The sequence below is a fragment of the Marmota marmota genome, unplaced genomic scaffold (genome assembly GCF_001458135.2).
Source record: "Marmota marmota marmota unplaced genomic scaffold, marMar, whole genome shotgun sequence".
Lineage (NCBI taxonomy): Eukaryota > Metazoa > Chordata > Mammalia > Rodentia > Sciuridae > Marmota > Marmota marmota.
The window spans coordinates 11,881,527-11,901,909 of record NW_026000222.1 but is presented as its reverse complement, the minus strand read 5'-3'; the positions used below and the strand labels follow the sequence as shown (position 1 = coordinate 11,901,909).

Sequence of the window (20,383 nt, the reverse complement as noted above, 5' to 3'; positions counted from 1 at the left end):
TGTGAATTGTAAAAAAAAAAAAAAAAAAAAATCTTGGGCTGGGGTTGTGGCTCAGAGGTAGAGTGCTCGCCTAGCATGCTTGAGGCACTGGGTTCAATACTCAGCACCACATAAATGTAAAATAAAGATAAAACAAAACAAAACCCTAGATCTCTGGGTTATCCAGGCAGGCAAAGGGACCTCAAGGTAGAACCATGGCCCCCTAGTCCAGCCATTCTCGTTCTTGATTTCTTTTATGCTTCTGGCCCTGGGACTTCTCTTATTTCCATGCAGCAGGTTAGCTGTGTGTGTATATGTTCCCCCACACGATCATCTCAATAGACGCAGAAAAAGCATGTGACAAAATACAGCACCCCTTCATGTTCAAACCACTAGAAAAACTAAGGATAACAGGAACAAATCACAACATCATAAAGGCTATCTATGCTACGTCTCAGGCCAACGTCATTCTAAATGGAGAAAAGTTGAAGGCAAACCTCTAAAAACTGGAACAAGACAGGGATGCCCTCTTTCACCACTTCTATTTAACATAGTTCTTGAAACGCTGGCCAGAGCAATTAGACAAAAGAAACTAAAGGGATACACATAGGAAAAGAAGAACTCAAATTAGCACTATTTGGTGATGATATGATTCTATACCTAGAAGACGCAAAAAGTTCCACCAGAAAACTTGTAGTATTAGTAAATGAATTCAGCAATGTAGCAGGATATAAAATCAACACCCATAAGTCAAATGCATCTCTGTATATAAGTGACAAATCCTCAGAAAAAGAAACAAGGAAAACTACCCCATTTACACTAGCCTCAAAAAAATAAAATACTTGGGAATCAACTTAATGAAAGAGGTGAAAGATCTAGATAATGAAAACCCTAAAGAAAGAAATCAAAGAAGACCTTAGAAGATGGAAAAATCTACCTTGCTCCTGGATAGGCAGAATTAATATTGTCAAAATGACCACACTACCAAAAGCAATATACAGAATTAATGCAATTCTGATCAAAATCCCAATGACCATTCCTCATAGAAATAGAAAAAGCAGTCATGAAATTCATCTGGAAAAAAATAAGACACACACACACACACACACATATAAGATACAACTTCATATATACATATGAAGTTGTATCTTAAATTTCTAAGGTGGCTTTGGAGTTTTTCTACCCAAACTATCCAATCTTCCACCTTCTGAAAAGAAATATCCCTTACATTGCTTTTTCCTTGTACTGACTCTTGGCCTTAATAATTTCATGTGCTCTTATTTCTGCAATTGAACTAGAACTCTGGGGTCATTCATAGGGCACAGCCCCACTGTGGACACAAAGGAGAGGTGGTTACTGGAAACTAGAAGAATGAGAGGAAAGCAGCCCAGGCTCCCCGTCAGGAGCCATGTAGATGTGGTCACCTCATTTCACCTCATTTGGAGCCCATAAAAGGTGGATCATTAGGGCTGGAGATGTGGTTCAGTGGTAGAGCACTTGCCTAGCATGTGCGAGGCCCTGGGTCCAATTCCCAGAACCACAAAAAGAAAAGAGAGAGAGAGAGAGAAAAACCTGGACTGTGATGTTGGCAATTGTCCATAGGATGGAGCTGGGACTGCTTTGGCTGGAATAAAACAACTACAGGGGCAAATGGTAATAAGATTAATAGCAGGACTGGGGTTGTGGCTCAGTGGTAGAGCGCTTGCCTAGCATGCATGAGGCACTGGGTTCGATCCCCAGCACCACATAAATAAACAAAATAAAGGTATTATGTCCATTTACAACTAAAAAAATTTTTAAAAAAGAATAACAGCAAAGCTAATGTTAATGACTGTACATAACTAATATTAATGACTGTATGTCATTCAATCCCCCCCAACATGCATATATACCAGTTCTAGAAATTCTCACCCCCATTTTGATGATGAGAAAACCAAGGCTTAAAATGTTAGGTGACTTGCCCCAAGTCACACAGCAGCAAGTGGGCAAGCAAGTATTAAATCTAAGTTTCTCTAACCATGAAGCTCTTGCTGTTAACTACATTAGAGTGACAATCTAAAGGCAAGAGAAAAGGGTCACATTCCCCCAATCTGGCAATTTCTACAGCTAAAAAGCCAGATTGTGGCTCATGGTAGTGAGTTTGCCAAGCTTAATTGATCCCCAGCACCACAAAAATTAAAAAAAAAAAAACTGATTGTGAGGCCACAGGAGGAGGCGTGGCCTAGGGGAAGCCCTGAGGATCCCGGGTGACCTAAGCATCCAAGTTCGGCATCTGAACACAGAGACTGTGAGTCTGACCTTGAGCTGGTCAGGTCTGGGCCCCTCTGGCTGGAGCCCAGAGCCATTGGGCCTAGAGAGGAGCTATTCCACTTCACCACGGAGGGCTTTTCCTTCTTTATTTCCCGAGAGGCAGAGTCTGTGCCCTTTGCCCATTGGACTCCCCCAGCCCTCCTGATCGGGCTCATGCTGGTGCTGGGAGCTCAGTTTCCTCATCCTGTCAGCTGGGCAGCCAGTTGGTCAGAGCAGCCTTGGCTCTGCTGGCCATGAGAAGGCTCCTCACAGGTGAGGGAACACGGCCTCTAATCTCCACACCCCGCCCCACCTGGGGCTGTCGATGTGAGGTGCATGGGGGACAACTGGCATCTGTCTACCAAGGAACCAGCTCCTGAGGGGGGAAAACACAGAAGACAGGAGAATAGGGGGGGAGGAACGCTGAAGCAAGACAGGATGATTCCAGAAGCTTCTGGACACAGTAGGACATTCCTCCTTTCCCTGCATCCCCTACTTCTCCTGCACCCTTCCTCTTTTTTGGAGGAGATGCTGGGATGGAACCCAGGGACTCATGCCTACTGGCCCAGCTGTCTACCACTGAGCCACACCCTGAGCCCCAGCAGTCCTCCTCTCTCCCAGCATCCTCCAGTTCTCCCAGCATTCCTCATCTCTCTCATTATCCCTTTATCTTTGCCAGAATCTCCTCATTACTTCCAAAGGCTTTTTTCCAGGTCGGAGTCAAAAAACAATCACCAACAGATTTTTACATTAACCAGTTATACTTCATTTTGTCAAATGTAATGCATGACGGACTATAAAATACACCATTATTTTATGTGCCACTGAGAAAGACAAGGTAAACTGCTAAATAAATTATGATGCTATCAATCCAATTCAGAGAAGATATCAAAATGTGCAAGAGCAGGGTGCTTTAAAATTGGTAGAATATGGTCACACTAAAAGAACTGATGTGGATTTGGGGTCTTGCCTAAGGGTTACACAAGATTTCCATGTGCAGCATCTTGCTCTGTTAATGGCCCAGACTCTGGTGGATCCTTTCTCTGCCCTGGTGGAAATCACAGGTTAGTTGGTGATCTTAAAGTCAGATTCAGAAAACATGTACAGAGCAGTTCCAGACAGTCTCTATGGTGTGGATTATAAATGTGCTAGGTGTTCAGAGAAGGGATGGATTGGGGTTGGCCAAAGCGAACAAACAAGGCTTCATGGCAGGAAGAAGGGTAGGAGTCTGTGGTGGGGCAGGGAGGGGAGGCAAGGATGGAGAATGGCTAATAGCTTTATAATGTTTTGAACAACCAATAAAAAAAATAAATTAAAAAAAAAAAGGATGGAGAATGGGGACAAGAGAAGACACTGGGGAGGGAGAAGTGTGGATAAAGTGAACAAGGAATAAAGATGAAGCCCATATGCCAGATGCTTGGGACAACAAAGAGAAGGTTCAGTTTGTTTGGAACAAAAAAGCTGTGTTCAGGAATTACAGGAATCTATGAGACAGGCAGGGCAAGCCCACAAACATCCTTGAAAGCCAGGCAGTTTATTTATTTTAATTAGGTATATATGACAGCAAAATCTTCTTTCTTTTTTCTTTTCTTTTTTTTCTTTCTTTCTTTCTTTTTTTTTTTTTTTTTTTTTTTTTTTTTTATATCTAGGGATTAAACCCAGGAGGCTTTAACACTGAGCTACATCCCCAGACGTTTTTTTTTTTTTTTAGACAGGGTCTTACTAAATTACTTAGGGCTTTCCAGTCTCTGAGACTGGCCTCAAACTTTCAATTCTCCTACCTCAGCCTCCTGAGTCTCTAGGATTACAGGTAAACTCCACAGCACCCATCTGCCTGGCAGTTCTTAATGTGGCAGGAAGCGGGGAGCTAGTGCAGGTTCTTGAGTAGGAACTTGATCTGATAAACACTAATTTAGGGAACACTGATGTCCAAGAAGAGCTGGAGGCTAAGACATCACCTCTCCCTCCAAGATCTGCGACCAAAGAAGGTGATCTCCAAGGGGTCTCTAATGGAGGTTCACATGTCTACAAAGGGCCTGGGGCAGTTCTATAAGGCAGTTCTAACCATGCTGAGATGAAGAAGGGTCCTGACCCTTTAAAGGACTTTTCCTTCAAGGTCTGGGCCACCCACTCTGGGAAAGGACAGCTGTATAAAAACCATCTCCCTGACTCTGTAAAACGGGCATCACTTAACAGATGCAGGGGCTGAAACACTGCTTACATCTGTTTGATAGCCCCTTCTTTCAGGTTTGGTCCTACTTGGCCATTTGTAACAAAAATCGTAAAACTGCCTAAACCCTGTTAGGGGGTAGCTACACTTTAGGAGGTGGGCCACTAAGAAGTAATCAAGTCCAAAATGGCCCAAAACATTGCCACTTGGGAATGTAAGAGTCAAAGAACTACCCAAGAACCCCACAAGGATGAAGGGATTCTGCTCACCAGGAAGGGTCAGTATCAAGCACTCAGCTGAGCTGTTTTATTCATTTAGAAACATGTTGAACTGGGGAGCAGCACCCCAACTGCATATGTGTCTGTACGTTGGGTGTTGCAGAAGGCAGTGTGTGGCACAAGCACAGGTTTGGCTTCAGAGCCCCACTTTCCTCATCTGAAAAATGAGAATGAAATCTGCAGTCATTAGCCCTGGCCTGGCCATGGTAGCTATAATTACTAGGTGCATGACACACACAGACAATAATAGCCCACGCTCACTGCACCTGGACACAAGTATTTTTGGCAAGGCTGGGTGATAGATGGACAGAGCCATCTAACGACAGCAGGGGCCACTGGCTCCAGTGTCTGGAGTGGAGACAGGAAATGGTATGCCAGCGAGCCCAGTGCCATGTCTGGGAGAGTCACTTCCGGTGGGAAGAAGACCCAGGTGGGGAAAGCTGAGTGAGCCCTGATCTGCCACTCAGATGTTGGGGTGCAGCAACTTCCTTCCTCTTCTGACCACAATCCCCTCTGGGCCTTGGGAACAATGGCCATGCCACCTCCCCAGGCAGTCTTGATATCAGGGTGAATAAATTCTGCTATGGCCTGAATATTTGTACCCACCCACCATTCTTCCGTTGAAATCCTAACCCCCTAGGAGATGGTGTTAGGAAGCAGGGCGTTTTGGTGGTGATTAGGTCATGAGGGAGGAGCCCTCATGGATGGGATTCGTGTCCTTGTAAAAGAAACCCAGAGAGCTCCCTCATCCCTTGTGCTCTGTGAGCTTACAGAAGAAGGACAGTTGTCTAGGAGGTGGGCCCTCCCCAGATACCAAATCTGCTGGAGGCTTGATCTTGCTCTTCTGGCCTTCATAACAATACATTTCTATAATTCATTAACCCCCCCAGTCAATAGTATTTGGGTATGGCAACTCGAACAGACTAAGACAAATCCAACTCCTATGGTCAGTCAGGCAAAGTTAGCCTCTCACCCAGAACAACCAAGGAAACCAGAGAGGAAGCCAGGTGCAGTGGTGCATACCTGTAATCCCAGCGACTCAGGGGGCTGAGGCAGGAGGATCGAGGGCTCAAAGCCAGCCTCAGCAACAGGAAGGCACTAAGCAACTCAGTGAGACCCTGTCTCTAAATAAAATACAAAATAGGGCAGGGGATGTGGCTCAATGGTTGAGGGTCCCTGAGTTAAAAAAAATAGAAAGAAAGAAACCAGAGAGGAAACAAAAGGAAGGAATTAAAATGCAGCCAACTGTCAGGAGGGATTCCAGGGCCTGGAGTCCTTATTCTAATATGAATCTGCCCCTACCTGGATGAGCAGCCTCCTCCCACTCTTCCTCACCTCCACCCGTTTGCCTTGGCAAGAATCCCTTCCCTCCAGAGCTTGCTTCCTCTGCCTTGGCGGCATCCGCCCCGCCCCCAGCTCTTGGCAGGACCAGCCCGTTCTGCCCAAGCTCCTGGAGAGTCCTCCCCAGAGAGGGTTCTTTGGCCCATGGGCCTCCCATGGGGACTATCATGGACTCATGCTGGGCAGAGTTCTTGTGAGAAGTAGATATGACAGTTGGTGACACCCACTGCAACAAATGTCAGCTTGGAAGAGCAACACTTCGTTTTGTTCTCTGTCCCTTCTCCTTCGCCCAGCTCATAATAAATGCTCGTGATGCTTGTTGAATGAACAAGAAACAAGAATATAAGCTGAGTGCATTCACAAGTCTCCAGGAGGACCCACAAGAACCTGGCATCAGTGAATGTCTTTAGATAGATGTCAGTGGCGGCCTAGGGAACGGGCTATGCAGAGGAGGGTACTTTTCACTATAAGCCAAACTATGTTTTGAACTTTTTTTTTTACTGTGTTCATGTATTATTATTTGAGATTAAAAACACAATGCCATTTACATTATCACCCTCAATTATTATATTTTTAAATATAAATCTAGCAGGATACTTACAGTATCTAAGGAAAAACTATGCAACACAGGTTCAATGTAATTCCAATCAAAATCCCAGAAACTCATCTTTTGGATATCTACAAACAAACTGATTCTGTAGTTTATGTGGAGGGTCAAAAGACCCAGAAGAGCCAACACAACACTGAAGAAGAATAAAGTTGGAAGACTGGTGTTACCTGACTACAAGACTTCCTATCAGCTACAGCAATCAAGACAGTGAGGTTTCAGTGAAAGGACAAATCAATGGAACACAGGGAGCCCAGAAATGGACCCAAATGCAGCCGACTAACCTTTGACAAAGACAATTCAATGTAGAAAGGACAGTCTTTTTAATAAATAGTATGCTCAAACCACTGGACATCCACATGCAAAAAATTAAGCTAGACAGAGACCTTACACAAAAATTAATTCAAAATGGATCTTAGAGGATGTGAGGGTAATCTGGTTGCGAGATCTGTCACCCCATTGATTGCCAGTGTTGATTCAGCTGACCTGGCTGGCTAGGCAGGTGTGCCCTTTCTCCCTCACGTATGTCCCTCTCAAAGCTGCAAGTTCAGTCAAAGTGGACGACCTTCTCTGATAGAGGAGGACCATGTGCTCCCCTGCTAGAACCTCCAAACAAGCTCTCAACATGGATCTTAGAGGCTGGGATTGTAGCTCAGTGGTAGAGCATTTGCCTAGCATTCCTGAGGCCCTGGGTTTAATTCCAAGCACTGCAAAAATAAAAAATAAAAAAGTCTTAGACCTAAATGTAAAACTATACAATTTCCAGAAGATCATAGAGGAGAAAGTCCAGGTGATCTTGGACTTTCATATTAACAATGAGGGAAATTTTGTGCTAAGTGGAACTCTAGATGCTCAATTTTTATGAGGTTTTAGATACACTAAGGGCATAATCCATAAAAGAAAATTTAGGTTAGACTTTATTAAAATTAAAAAGTTCTTCTCTGAAAGACATTGCTGAGGAAATGAAGAGAAAATATTTGAAACAGATACATCAATAAAGTACTTGTATCTAAGATATACAGAGAACTCTTGAACTCAACAATAAGAAAACAAACCCCAATTAAAACAGACAACAGAGATGAACAGACACACCTCACCAGAAACATTGGGAGATGCTCATCAGACATCATTAGGGAAATGCAAATTAAAATAACACTGAGCTACCGTGAAGCACCTCTTAGAATAGCTAAAGTCCAAAAGCTGTTGCTAAAAAGTGCTGGAAAAATGGCAGGACAGGGGAGCTCTCATTCTCTGCTGCGAGAATGGGCAGTAGTAGAGACACTTTGAAAAAGCTTGTCAGTTTCCTACAAAGCTGTACACTCTTCCCACACAACCCAGCAGTCTTGTTCCTAAGTACTTACCAGATCAAGCTGAAAACTTATGTCCACACAAAAGCTTACTCATGAATGTTTATAGCAACTTTATTCATAATCACCCCAAAGTAGAAGAAAGTTAGCAATGTTGGTCTATAGTCCCAGCTACTTGGGGATGTTAGGGTGGGGGAGCACTTGTGCCCAGGAGCATTTGAGCCCAGGAGCTTGAGGCCAGTGCAGGCAACATAGTGAGACCCCCCATCTCAAAAAAAAAAAAAAAAAACTAGTGGCAATCAGTAAATAGATGAAGGAATAAATAAACTGTGGTATAGCCATACATTGGAACATTACTCAACAACAAAAAGAAAAGGCTATCGAGCCACCAAAAGACATACAGGAACATATATCTGTATGAAAGAAACCCATCTGAAAAGGCCACCTACTGTGTGAGTTCTGCTATGTGACATTCTGGAAAAGGCAAAACTAGGGAGACAGTTAAAAGATCAGTGGTTGCAGGCGTGAGGAGGACTGAACAGCTGGGACACAGGGGAGCCATAGGGCAGAGGAACAGTTCTGTGTGATACCTGTCACTATACATTTGTCAAAATCCATAGAACTGTACAACAGGAAAAGTGAAGCCCCAGCGGAAACTATGGACTTTAAATTATTTAGTTCATATTATGTGTTATTATCAGACCAAAGGTATGAGGACACAAATGCAACATGCTAACAATGAGGGAGATTTTGTGCTGGGGTTGGGGCAGCTAAATGGAACTCTAGATGCTCAATTTTTCTGTAAATCTAAGACTATACAATTGATTTTTTATAATTTTAAATGTATTTTTGCAGCACTGGGGATGGAGGCCCGGGCTTTGTACATACCCTATTGCTGAGGTGCAACCCCAGCCTTGATAATTTTTTAAAGAATTTTTTTTTTTTATTTTTCAGTGGACACAACATCTTTTTTTTTATTTTTATTTTTATGTGGTGCTGAGGATCGAACCCAGCGCCCCGCACATGCCAGGCGAGCGCGCGACCGCTTGAGCCACATCCCCAGCCCTAAAGAAATTTTTAAAAAAGAGTTTTAAACATTAGCTGTTCAGCAAATGTTAGCAGGCAGATGGCTCAGGGTTCAAGTCCTCATGTGCCTAACATCCTCCTCCAGGGTGACACCCATGCTCTACAAGTCCAGGTTAAGGATTCCAGAACTCTCACTGTAATTTAGAGAATCAAAGCTCATTCGGCCTGCATGATTTCCACGGACAAAGAGGAGTGGCTCTCCTGTTCCCTCAGAAAGTGACAGGGGGTGGACCAGGGAAAGGAGTGGGGATGAGGACGACCAGGTGGCCTTCTTTCCAGATAAGAAGCCCATGAAAGAAGCCTTCCTGCCTGTGGGAAGACAGTGGAAAGTACCTGGCCCTGGCCCAAACTCAGCTGGTCCAGCTGGCCTGCTGGCCTCTGCATCACCAGCGTCACTGAGGTCTGGGACATCCCCTCCAAGGAGATCATGGAGAGGGTTATGAAGCCTGCATCCCAGCATAGATGTGGGAAGGAGCCTGGAGAGTAGGGGCTACCAGTGGACCACCACTCTGCCCCAGTGTACCCCTTCCTACTGTGGGATTTGGGGGGAGTCCCTAAGAGACTTTTCTATCTATAAAATAGCACTACCAGAGCCTTCACCTAGGACGAGGGTGCACAGAAGGAGTAGAAGAGAAAGCTTAAGTAAATGTGGCACCAGCAAGCTGTGAGGGACACTAATGTTGCTATCATCAGACCCAGCAACCGACACAAGCTTCAAGGGGCACAATGAGGCAAAGGAAAACTCTGGGGTCCTGAGCATGGCTTAACCTCTCAGAGCCTCTGTTTCCTCATCTGCAATATGGACATAACAACAGCACTTCCTTAACTGGGCTCTGTGTGATCCCACAAGAGAGTGCTTGTCCAGGGCCCATGCTTCCAGGCACAGGTCAAGGATAGCTCCCCTGCACCTTAACACCAAGCAACTGTCACCCAAGCTAACTGATGACATTCTAGATTAACTGCTGTCACTGCCGGGGCTTCCTTCACTGCAGCTATAAACATGGTAGAATTCTGTCTCAGATTGGAGGCCAGAGGAGGCCACCATATCTTCCCCATTAGTGATGGCATTTACTGCCTGTTTGGCGCTAAGCTGGAACTGGATCGACTGGGTCATGTGGACAAGGTCTTGGCATCCAGAGAGCTGGGTTAGAAAACACACAATTATCAAAAAGTCCAAATGAACTCAAAACCATAGGAAAGACTTGGAGTTCTGGGAGAAGTTTTTAAGGAGGGTCCCACTTAATGGAAGGAGAAGGGAGGCATTGAGTGACATGGCCTGGCTTCCAGTCAAGGCCGGTGGTATGCTCAGATCCTGGAGAAAGAAACAGGTTGGGCCTGACTCTCAGAGGAGCAAGGCTGAGGTGTGACATGTGATGCCAGCCAGAGGTGGGGCAGTGCTGAGTCACTGGTCAGGGAGGCGTGGAAGCTAGAGCTGCACCTGGGAGAGTGTTGGTCCCTGGGGATGCACTGCCAGGAACAGGGGTGGAGCAGTCATCTTGGGGGAGTTGAGCAGGGAGACTTCTGCCCAGCATAGAGGGCTCCAGTGAGACTGCTTGGGTTTATCCCACCCACCACATATTAGCTGTCCTTGGGCAGAGACTTCAGTCCCAGCCTTGGCTCCTAGGTGTGAACAGCACCTGCTGTACACAGGTGAGGACTGAATCCAGCCTGTTGAGCATTTAACACAGTGAGTGACCCAGTGTGAGTATGGGTGGCAGCAATTGTCATCACTGTTATGAGGGCTGGGAGCAATTCTCTCTCCTCCCATCTGCCCCCTCCCTCTGAGCTGGGTCCCAACTTCACACACACCAGGACTGATCACATCAGAAAGGCACAGAACCTGGGAAACCCCTGGTTCCACCCCTACCTCAAACAGGAGTCTTCTCTGCATCTCGCCCAGCCTCTTCTTACATGCCTCCACTGAGAGAGGACTCACACTCTATGAGGCAGCCTGCTCCACATTCAGACAGCTCTGAACACAAGTTCACTAGGCTAAGCCAAAATCTGCACCCTGTAAGCTGCCCCTTAATGGAAGCAAGTTTCCTGCCAGGGACTTTCCAATGTCTGCAATCCACCCATCCCACAAATGCTAGGGATCTCCTGAGCTGGGCCCCTGCCACTGCTCCAGCAAGCCTCCCCTGAACCTCAGCCTCTCCCAGATGGAGCAATTCCTTCCACAGGGACACAGACACCCCTCCAACACCCAGGCCTGTTGCTCTCTTCAGCAATACCCGCTTGGGGGCAGAAAGCTTTGGATTTCCATAGCCCTCCTGCTAATAATAGTTCACAGGCAAGGCCTCACACAAGCCCCACAGAATCCCTGGGAGACATCTCTTTATTGTGGTTTTAAAAAACCCCACATAACATAAAATGTATCACATTAAATATTTTTCTGTGGCATTGAGAACATTCATACTGTTGTATAACCATCACCACCATCATCTCCAGAACTATTTCATCTTGCAAAACAAACTCATACCCATTCTCCCCTCCTTCCACCATTCCACTTTCTATTTCTATGAATTTGATCACTCTGAGAAACTTAGGTAAGTGAGATCGTACAGTATTTGTCTTTTTGTGCCTGGTTCATTTCACTTAGCAGAATATCCTCAAGGTTCATTCAGGTTGTAGCCTGTGACAGGATTTCCTTCCTTTTAAAGGCTGAATTAAACTCCATCATATGGAGTTTGACTTGCACATTCTTCTGTGGATGATGAGTTGCTTCCACTTCTTGGCTATTTATGAATAATGAACATACGTGTACAAATGTCTCATTTTCCTAGGACCCCGCTTTTAGTTCTTTTCAGTATACACCCAGAAGTGGGGCTACTGCTGAATCATGTGGGGATTCTCTTTTTAGTTTTTTGAGGAACAGCCGTGCTGCTTTCCTCAGGGCCTACAACTGATTTGCATTCACAATACTGTGTGCGTTTCCAATTTCTCCATGTTCTCACCAACACTGGTTTTCTGATTTTGCTTTTGTTTGGATAGTAGCCATCCTGATAGATGCAAGGTAGTTTAAGAAGATACCATTTTTATCCCCGTTTTATGGCAGAGGACAGGGGACTGGTGAAGATTGGTGACTTGCCAAAGGTCCCATGGGCAGCAGATGGCAGGGCTGGGATTCAAGCTCAGGCCTGTCTGTGACCTCCAACATTGAGCTTCTTGCAGGTCCTGGCCAAGGAAGAGCCCGTGATGCTGAAGGAAACTACCCCTGTGAGATGTAAGACTTCCCCCAGACCCTGTGTTCCCCCAACCTAGGCAACCCTGGAACCAGCCCTTCAGGCCAGGCTTCCCTCTTGGACAGGCAGCTGCCAGATAGATCATGGAGCATTGGTGAGAAAGCAAGGGGGCAACATGGATTTTAGAATCTGGTGGAGCCATTGAGGCCACCTAAGCAATGAGACACCTAGAGGTAGACCTGGCACACTCCATCCTGACCCACATCTCAACACTGTCATTTTCCATTTGCATGACTATGGGCAAACTAGGAGACTTCCCTGGACCTCAATCTCTTCATCTGTGAAATGGGGGGAGAATAAACCGAAGCTTGCAGGGAGTTGTATGTAAGCATTAAGTGAGTACTGGTCATACTGTACCAGGTTGAAGGGTGGACAGCAAACAGTGCCTGCCACCACTGCCTTCTCCCATACCATCCATCCCTACCCCACACTGCTATCCACTCTGCCCTCCCCCGGGAGGGGTTGGCGGAGCCTTGAGATTAAGAAGTCAGCCTCTCAGGTGACTCCTTTAAGGAGTAACATATTTGAGGGCATTTGTTTTGGTTTTTGTTTGGTTTGCTACTAGAGATTGAATCTAGGGTTGCTTTACCACCAAGCTATATCCCCAGTCTTTTTTAAATTATGAGACAGGGTCTTGCTTAGTTGCTGAGGCTGGTCTTGAAATTGCAATCCTCCTGTCTTAGCCTCCAGAGTTGCTGAGATTATAGGCATGCCCACCATGCCCAGCCACTGTTCTGGTCTTTTTAGAAAAACAAATAAACAAAATAACAGTAATTCTTTTGGTGAAATTAATATAGGAACACAAATATATTTGCTGCCATATTATTTGTAATAATGATAACTTGGCAGCACCTTGAATGTACTCAAGAGGGACTCATTGATAAGCCTTACTTATTAATGGGATTGTTAAGTCGCTAAAAAGAATGATGGAGATTTATACTTATTGGTATTCCATGACATACTGTTGAGTAGGGAAATAAACAAATAAGAAAAGTCATACATAGATGATCCTATGTGTGTTTATATAGACAGACTCACTACTCCAGGGATGGCTTCCTGATCAGTAGCAGTAGCAAGCATCACCCAAGAACCTGTTAGAAACAGATTTTGGGGCCCCACCCCAGTTCTTCAGGGAATCAGAACCTGTATTTCAACTCCCCAGTGATGATTCATGTGCGCGTTATACTTTAGAAGGTGATAAAGTGGGGCACTGTCTGGATAGTTGCCCCATCAAATATCATTAGAGGTTGAGGACCTCTGCTGGGAAAGCAAGGATTTTTTTCTTATTCTCTTCTGAATTGTGTATTTTTTATAATATACACATAATAAAAACAATAAAGCTACAAAAATGCTTGCAAAGATATGAGACTAAAAACTCTAGAACTCCTAGAAGAAAGCAGGAGGAAAAGCTTCATGATTTGGGACATGGCCATTATTTCTCAGTATGACCCCAAAAACTCAGGCAGCAAAAGCAAAGGTTGATAAATGAGACTACATCAAAATAGAAGTCTGTGCGGACAGGACGTGATCAACAGAATGAAAAGGTTACCTATAGGTAGGAGCAAATGCTTGCAAATTAGATAATTATAAGGAGTTAATATCAAGAATTTATATAGAACTCCTACAACTCAATAACCAAAAATCAAATAACCCAATAAAAACATGGCAAAGGACTTGAATAGACACTTTGCCAAAGATGATATACAAATGGATAACAAGTGTATGAAAATATTGTTGGTCATTAGGTTAACAAAAAAAAAAAAAAAAAACCTCAATAAGATACCTCTTTGCACTCATATCAACAAGAACAGCAACTACTACTACTGTTACCAGAAAATAAGAAGTCTTGATCAGGATGTAGAGTCATACGAATCATTGTGCACTGTATAGCGGTTCCTCAAAAAAATAAATAAAAATAGAATTACCATATGATCCAGCTAATTTACTTTGGGGTATATATTGAAAATAATTGAAAGCAGACACTCAACATGATACCTGTACACTCACCTTATAAACATATTATTCACAATAGCCAAGAGATGGAAGCAACGTAAGTGTTGACAGATGAATGGATAAGCAAAATATAATGTGTATGTATAAGATGAAGTGTCATTCAATCTTAAAAAGTAAGGAGATCCTGACACATGATACAACATGAATGAACCTCGAAGATGCTCTACTAATTGAAATAAGCCAGTCTCAAAATTATTGAGTGGGGTGCAGTGGTACACTCCTATAATCCCAGCTACTGAGGGGGGCTGCTTCAGGAGGATCCTAAGTTCCAGACTAACCATAATAACCTAGCAAGAGCCTGTCTCAAAATAAAATAAAAAGGGGTGGGGATACAGCTCAGTCATAGAGCCTCCTGGGTTTGATCCCAGTACTGTGGGGGGGGAAACGCTGTGATTTCGCTTACACAGTGAATCTAGAGCAGACAAAATCATATAGATAGAAAGTAGAAAGATATTTACCAGGGGCCAGAGAGAGGAGAAAGGGAATTATTTAGTGGATATAGAGTTACAGTTTTGCAAGACCTGTTGCACAACAGTACACATGTACTTAACACAACTGAACTGTATACTCAAATAATATTAAAATGGTAAGAAATGCTTGCAAAGAGATTTTAATGACATAAGAAAATTGGAAGATAAAGCAGGAAACACCAGTTCTTAGTCTGAATGTGGACTTTCTCATGCTGCCAGAGACAATGGGAAGCCCAGAAAGCTTTGAAACAGGGGCCTGACCTTTCCTAACAGTTGCCAGAGCTGGGTGTGCTTGGCACATACCTATAAACCCAGGAGGCTGAGGCAGGAGGACCACAAGTTTGAGGCCAGCCTAGGCAACTTAGCAAGATCCTATCTCAAAGTTTAAAAAGAAAAGTTGGGGTGTAGTTAATGGAATAGTGAATGCCTAGTAAGCTCACGTGTGAGCCCCTGGGTTCAGGGTTGGGGAGGAGCCAAGGCCAGGTCATATCATCCTCAATTCAAAATCCTCTCTGGCTTCTCTTACTAAGATGAAAATCAAAATCCTAACCATGGCCTCCAGGACCTGGTATGTTCTTGCTCTGCCCTGAACACTTATTATCTACCATTCTCCTCTTTTATCACTGCTTGGCTTCAGTTTCTCCAAACTTCAGCCTAAAAATTCTGGGGGGTCCACATCTTCTTGTCTTTTTAAATTCATCACCTAAACCTTTCTAACTGTAGCCAAGACTCAACACATACACATCCCTGGCCTGAAGAGGCTCAAGGGGCAGACTGGCTGGTCCTCCAGGCAGGGTCAGTGACCTTCCAGGCTGCCATGCATGGACACATCTCTCCCTGCAGTCCCTGGGAAACTCAGGAGGTAGTTCTCAGGCCAACCTCAGCGAAGGTCTCAGAAGAAAGACACCACTCCACAATTGTGGGACATGATTCTCAAACGCAAGCACAGAGGACAACCACAGCCTAGAACCCCCTTGGGATTGTCCCAGGCCTGGAGACCACAGTTCTCCAATCTCCATGGAGTCTCTTTTAGGCTCAAAGGGACAGACTGCCCATTTCAGACAAGTGGTCTCTTCCTCCCAAGTCTGAGTCAGGGCAGCTACAGGACAGTATTGTCTTAGGATCAGGGGCAGAGGATGGGAGTGGGGACAGCCTAATTGTCCTGAGCCCTAATCTGAGACTGTAGAAGAAATCCACATTCTCTGGTGGTGGTGGCTGGGATCAGAGCCCCAGAAACCAGGGCCCCAAGTCCCCAGCTAGGCTTCCCTGCACTAGGCCTAACCTGAAGTTTCCATTCTTGGCACTTAATTTTTCTGGGTGCCACCAAAGTCCCTGAGATGGAGTAGAAGGCTGGGGGCATGCCAGACACCCAATACCATGCCCCCTGAAATTGCCAGCACAGAATCTCAAATCTGCTTAAACCCTTAAGTCATTGAGATCAAGTTTAAATTCCCACTTGACCTTCCAGGCTCTTCACAGCTTGGTCCCAACTGACCATCTGATCTCATGCCAATGCCCCCTTTCCCTATACCCAGCTAACTCTGCAGTCCCCAGAGCTTCCCATCCCTCTCCAAATTCCACTTGGCTTTGGCACTTACTTTTCCCCTTCCTCTCAGTCCCTGCCTAACAGGCTACTCTTTGTCCTTCAGCTTAGGGCCGTTTCCTGAGTGCCCAGACTGAAGTGATCATTGTCCCTGCTTTCTCAACACTGGGTGCTATTTCAAGAGCAGGGAGGCTGTCTTATGCAGTTGTCACCTGGTTTCCAGCGCCCAGCCAGCCAGTCAGATTAATGTTTATCGACAGAGATAATGAACACATTACTTTTCTGTATATCTTTATGTTTAATTTGGCTACATTTCGCAAAGGTCTTGGACCAGAACCTTAATCTTTCATAATAATGGGCCCCTAAGTGCCAGATGTTTACCTGTGCTGTCTCATATAATACTATGGCACAAGTTTTCAGATTTCCATTTCACAGATGAGGACACAAAGGCTCAGAGGGGGCCAATAACAGCCCACAGGTGGGGAGTGGCACTGTTAGGATTGGAATCCAGTCTCACTGGATCCAGAGCCTGAGCTCATTGTGCTGTGCGGCATCTGTGGCACCCAGAAACCTACCATAGTGGCAGCTGGGAGAGGAATAGACGGTGCACCCACAGACTTCCTGGGAATTCTTATTCTGTCCAAGCCCGAGTTGTAAGGAAGGTGGCTGAGAGCCAGGAAGGGTGGCATCCTCATCTCATAGCAGGGGTAGCTGAGAGCCTGGGATCCTTTGAAGGAGGAGGCCTGACCCTAATGCCCAGCCCTCCATCCTAGGGACACATGGCATTATAATCAAAAAGTTCTCTCGCCGGGTGCAGTGGCTCACACCTGTAATCCCCACCTCTTAGAAGGCTGAGACAGGAGGATCACGAATTCAAAGCCAGGCTCAGCAAAAGCAAGGCACTAAGCAACTCTGTGAGACCCTGTCTCTAAATAAAATACAAAATAGGGAATGTGGCTCAGTGGTCAAGTGCCCCTGAGTTCAATCCATGGTACCAAATACAAACACACACATACACACACACACACACACACACACACACATACACACACATTTCTAAAGAGTGAGGAAACTTTTCATTCCAGGTACAATGGGGCTGAAGAAGAAGATGACTTGACTTTCTCCTGCCTAGCTTATAAAATGGCTCAGGGAGAGCTCCAGCTTGGAAGCACCCTCTGGAGTGCTTCCTGAGTAGCAGACATTATGCTTCACATACACTGTCTCTGTCTTCCAACATCCCTAAGAAGTTTTATAATCTGTACTTTACACATGAACTGAGATGCAATGAAGTTACTAGGTGAGAGTTCTCAGTCAGCCAACTACTGTATACAAACCAAGCTCTTTTTTTTTTTTTTTTTTAATATTTATTTTTTTAGTTCTCGGCGGACACAACATCTTTGTTTGTATGTGGTGCTGAGGATCGAACCCGGGCCGCACGCATGACAGGCGAGCGCGCTACCGCTTGAGCCACATCCCCAGCCCCAAACCAAGCTCTTAACAACTATACTAGACTGCTTCCATTCACCTTCCTTAAAAATCCCCAGAGAACACAAGTTCCCCACCAACCTCATCATGCCACCAGGGTCCTAGAAATTAGTAAATGAGTCCTATAATTCTTCTGAGTGAGCTGACCCCAATATACAAAATGTTTTTGCCCTTTGTCCCAAGTATTCATCCTGGATGGAGAATAAACTGCAGGAAGTGGGGTGGCGGGGGAAATCTCAGCAAAACTAAAAAGACCCAAAAAAGTTATTTTCACAGAGTTGTCCATAAAAGATGAATTATTAATTACAAAAACACCTGGAAGCAATCCACCTTCCTCATCAAGAGGCAAAGGCATCCTAGGATGGGTTGTTATTGTGGCAAATACCACATGGACCTTAAGTGTCATAGTTTCTGTGCATTTAAAACAAGTTCAAAGTGTAAAAGCAGAACACTTTGTTTTAATTTCAGAAACACTGTCTGGGGCTAGAGTTGTGGCTCAGTGGTACAGCACTTGCCTGGCATGTGTGAGACCCTGCGCCACATATAAATAAATAAATAAAATAAAAGATCCATTGACAACAACAAAAAAAAAATTAAAAAAAGAAACACTGAACGAGGAAGGCTTACTAATACTATTTTTCCTTTCTTTTAAAGAATTTTACATCAATTAACTTTTGATAAGGTAATTCATGCAAGTGATAATTCATGCACATGATACATTAAGGGTCTAAAGATCCAAAACAATAAATACATACTGGAGTAGCCCCCAGGAACCCAGAACAACCTTTTCGGAATGTGGGTTTGAAGACTGATAAAACTCAGAAGGGGTAACTTGTTTTATGGATTTATGTATCTGCTTTTTTCCTGCAAGGCTGTGAAGGCAAACGTTAAAAAACAAAACCCAGAGCAGACAGTTCACACCATTTCTGAGATGTATTCTGGAGTTTCTTGGCTGGGACTGTTTTTGTCAATTCTAGTTCATGTTCCTCTTGCTGTGATGGGTGAAGCAGCAGCAGCAGCTAAATAATGAGGTTTAGCCAGTCATAAGTAACAGAGAGACAGCAATCCTATGAAAAACAACAACTCTGCTTCTTACCTGCTTGAGTGCCAGGCTGTGGTCTTCTAAGGCTTGCTTTCAGCTTTAAGGGGTTCTAAGTCCTGGAGCAGATGCCTAGGGACTGTGGGCAGTGGGCACCAGATGGGAAAAGCTGTGGCTGCCCCCAGCCCACAAACTAGGCTTCCCATCTGATGAGAAGGGCGGGGAATGCAAGCCACTGCAGCTCCAACTTCACTCTGGAAGTTGGAACTGGAGCCAAGCAAGGGTGGGGCAGGGCCACATGGCCCCAGCCTGCCTTGAAGTGCAGTGTAAGGAGACTCAAACACAGAGGATCAGTCAGGGGACAGTTCTGACCAAGGGCAAGTATGGTGTGAGTCCCTAGAAATCAAACCATGGCTTTCAGGCAGGTTGGAGTGTTTTAAGAGATCCCCTCCAGAACATGGGGATCTTGACAAAAAACTTATCCTTCTCAGTGACTCAGAAGGTTGAAGCAGGAGGATTGCAAGTTCAAGACCAGCCTCAGCAATGTAGGCCCTAAGCAACTTAGACTCTGTCTAAAATAAAAAAAATGAAAAGGGTTGGGGATGTAGCTCAGTCATTAAGAACCCTGGGTTCAATCCTCAGTACCAACAACAAGAAAAACAAAACCAAAAAACCCCAAAACCTCATCACAAAACTGAATATAGCTGGTGATGCTGTAATCACTGAAGCTTGTACATATAGGGACATTAGTTCTAGAAAAGGCCTTTCTCTGATGCATAATACCACTGCTGGAGACAGAAAAATGACCAACTCTACCAGTCTTCAGATAGGGACCTGAGTTTAGGGAGGTGGAAAATTCCACAGCTGGTTACTGAGTCTAACCCCAAAGCCTCAGACCCAGCCCTGTGGTTACTCCTGGAAAAAGAAGAGCCTCTCCCTCAGTCTATCTGCAAAGGCATGGGAAGTCTTGTTTTACCTGGATCACAGTGACTGGTCTGAGGGTGGCCCTCTCTAGCAGAGTTCTGTGGGTCTTCAGGGACAGCACCATAACCTTTCCAGAGTAGTTTTCAAATCAAGTTCCCTGATTTTACTAGACTGTATTTGGAGTAGTTGGGGGTGGCCAACTCCCTCCCCGAAAGGCATCCTTCAGCTCTTCCACCACCGGACATCACAATGGATGCTGTTGTTCAAAGAAGTGAACTACCGAGGAGGGGAGTTTGCGGTGCTTCCCAGAATGTGAGCACAGAACCCTTCATTAAGGGCCCCTTGTTAACATCTAGGATTCCACTGCATCTAGTCTGGGAAGGCCGGCCTGGACATGAGAGCAGGGCTTATTCTAAATGGGAATTGATTTGGCAGTTAAAGAAATGCTTCCTTAGTTGACTGGAGAAAGCTGGATTCCCTGAACTTGCAATGTGCCCACACTGGAATGTACACAACTACTGCCCCACCTCTACTCCCTGGCAGTGGCTACCCTGGCTACACCCTCTGCAAGGCCATGCTGAAGAGCTCTGCTGAGGCTTGATTCACAGGC

At 45.0% G+C, this 20,383-nt stretch overlaps 1 protein-coding gene and 1 non-coding gene across 3 annotated transcripts in view; one reads left to right on the top strand and one right to left on the bottom strand.

Annotated features, from left to right (window-relative positions):
- The window catches only part of Il34 (interleukin 34), a 62,279-nt gene extending 43,178 nt beyond the window's left edge, over positions 1-19,101 (bottom strand). The window contains exon 1 of one of the 2 annotated variants that reach the window (XM_048792588.1): positions 18,907-19,101. The gene's annotated coding sequence lies outside the window, so the exon portion shown is untranslated. The remainder of the gene's footprint in view (positions 1-18,906) is intronic. The other variant, XM_048792587.1, reaches the window with a different exon arrangement.
- Trnaa-agc lies at positions 1,655-1,727 on the top strand. Its single transcript has one exon. It is a non-coding gene; the product is annotated as a tRNA-Ala (tRNA).
- Positions 19,102-20,383: the final 1,282 nt, after the last annotated feature.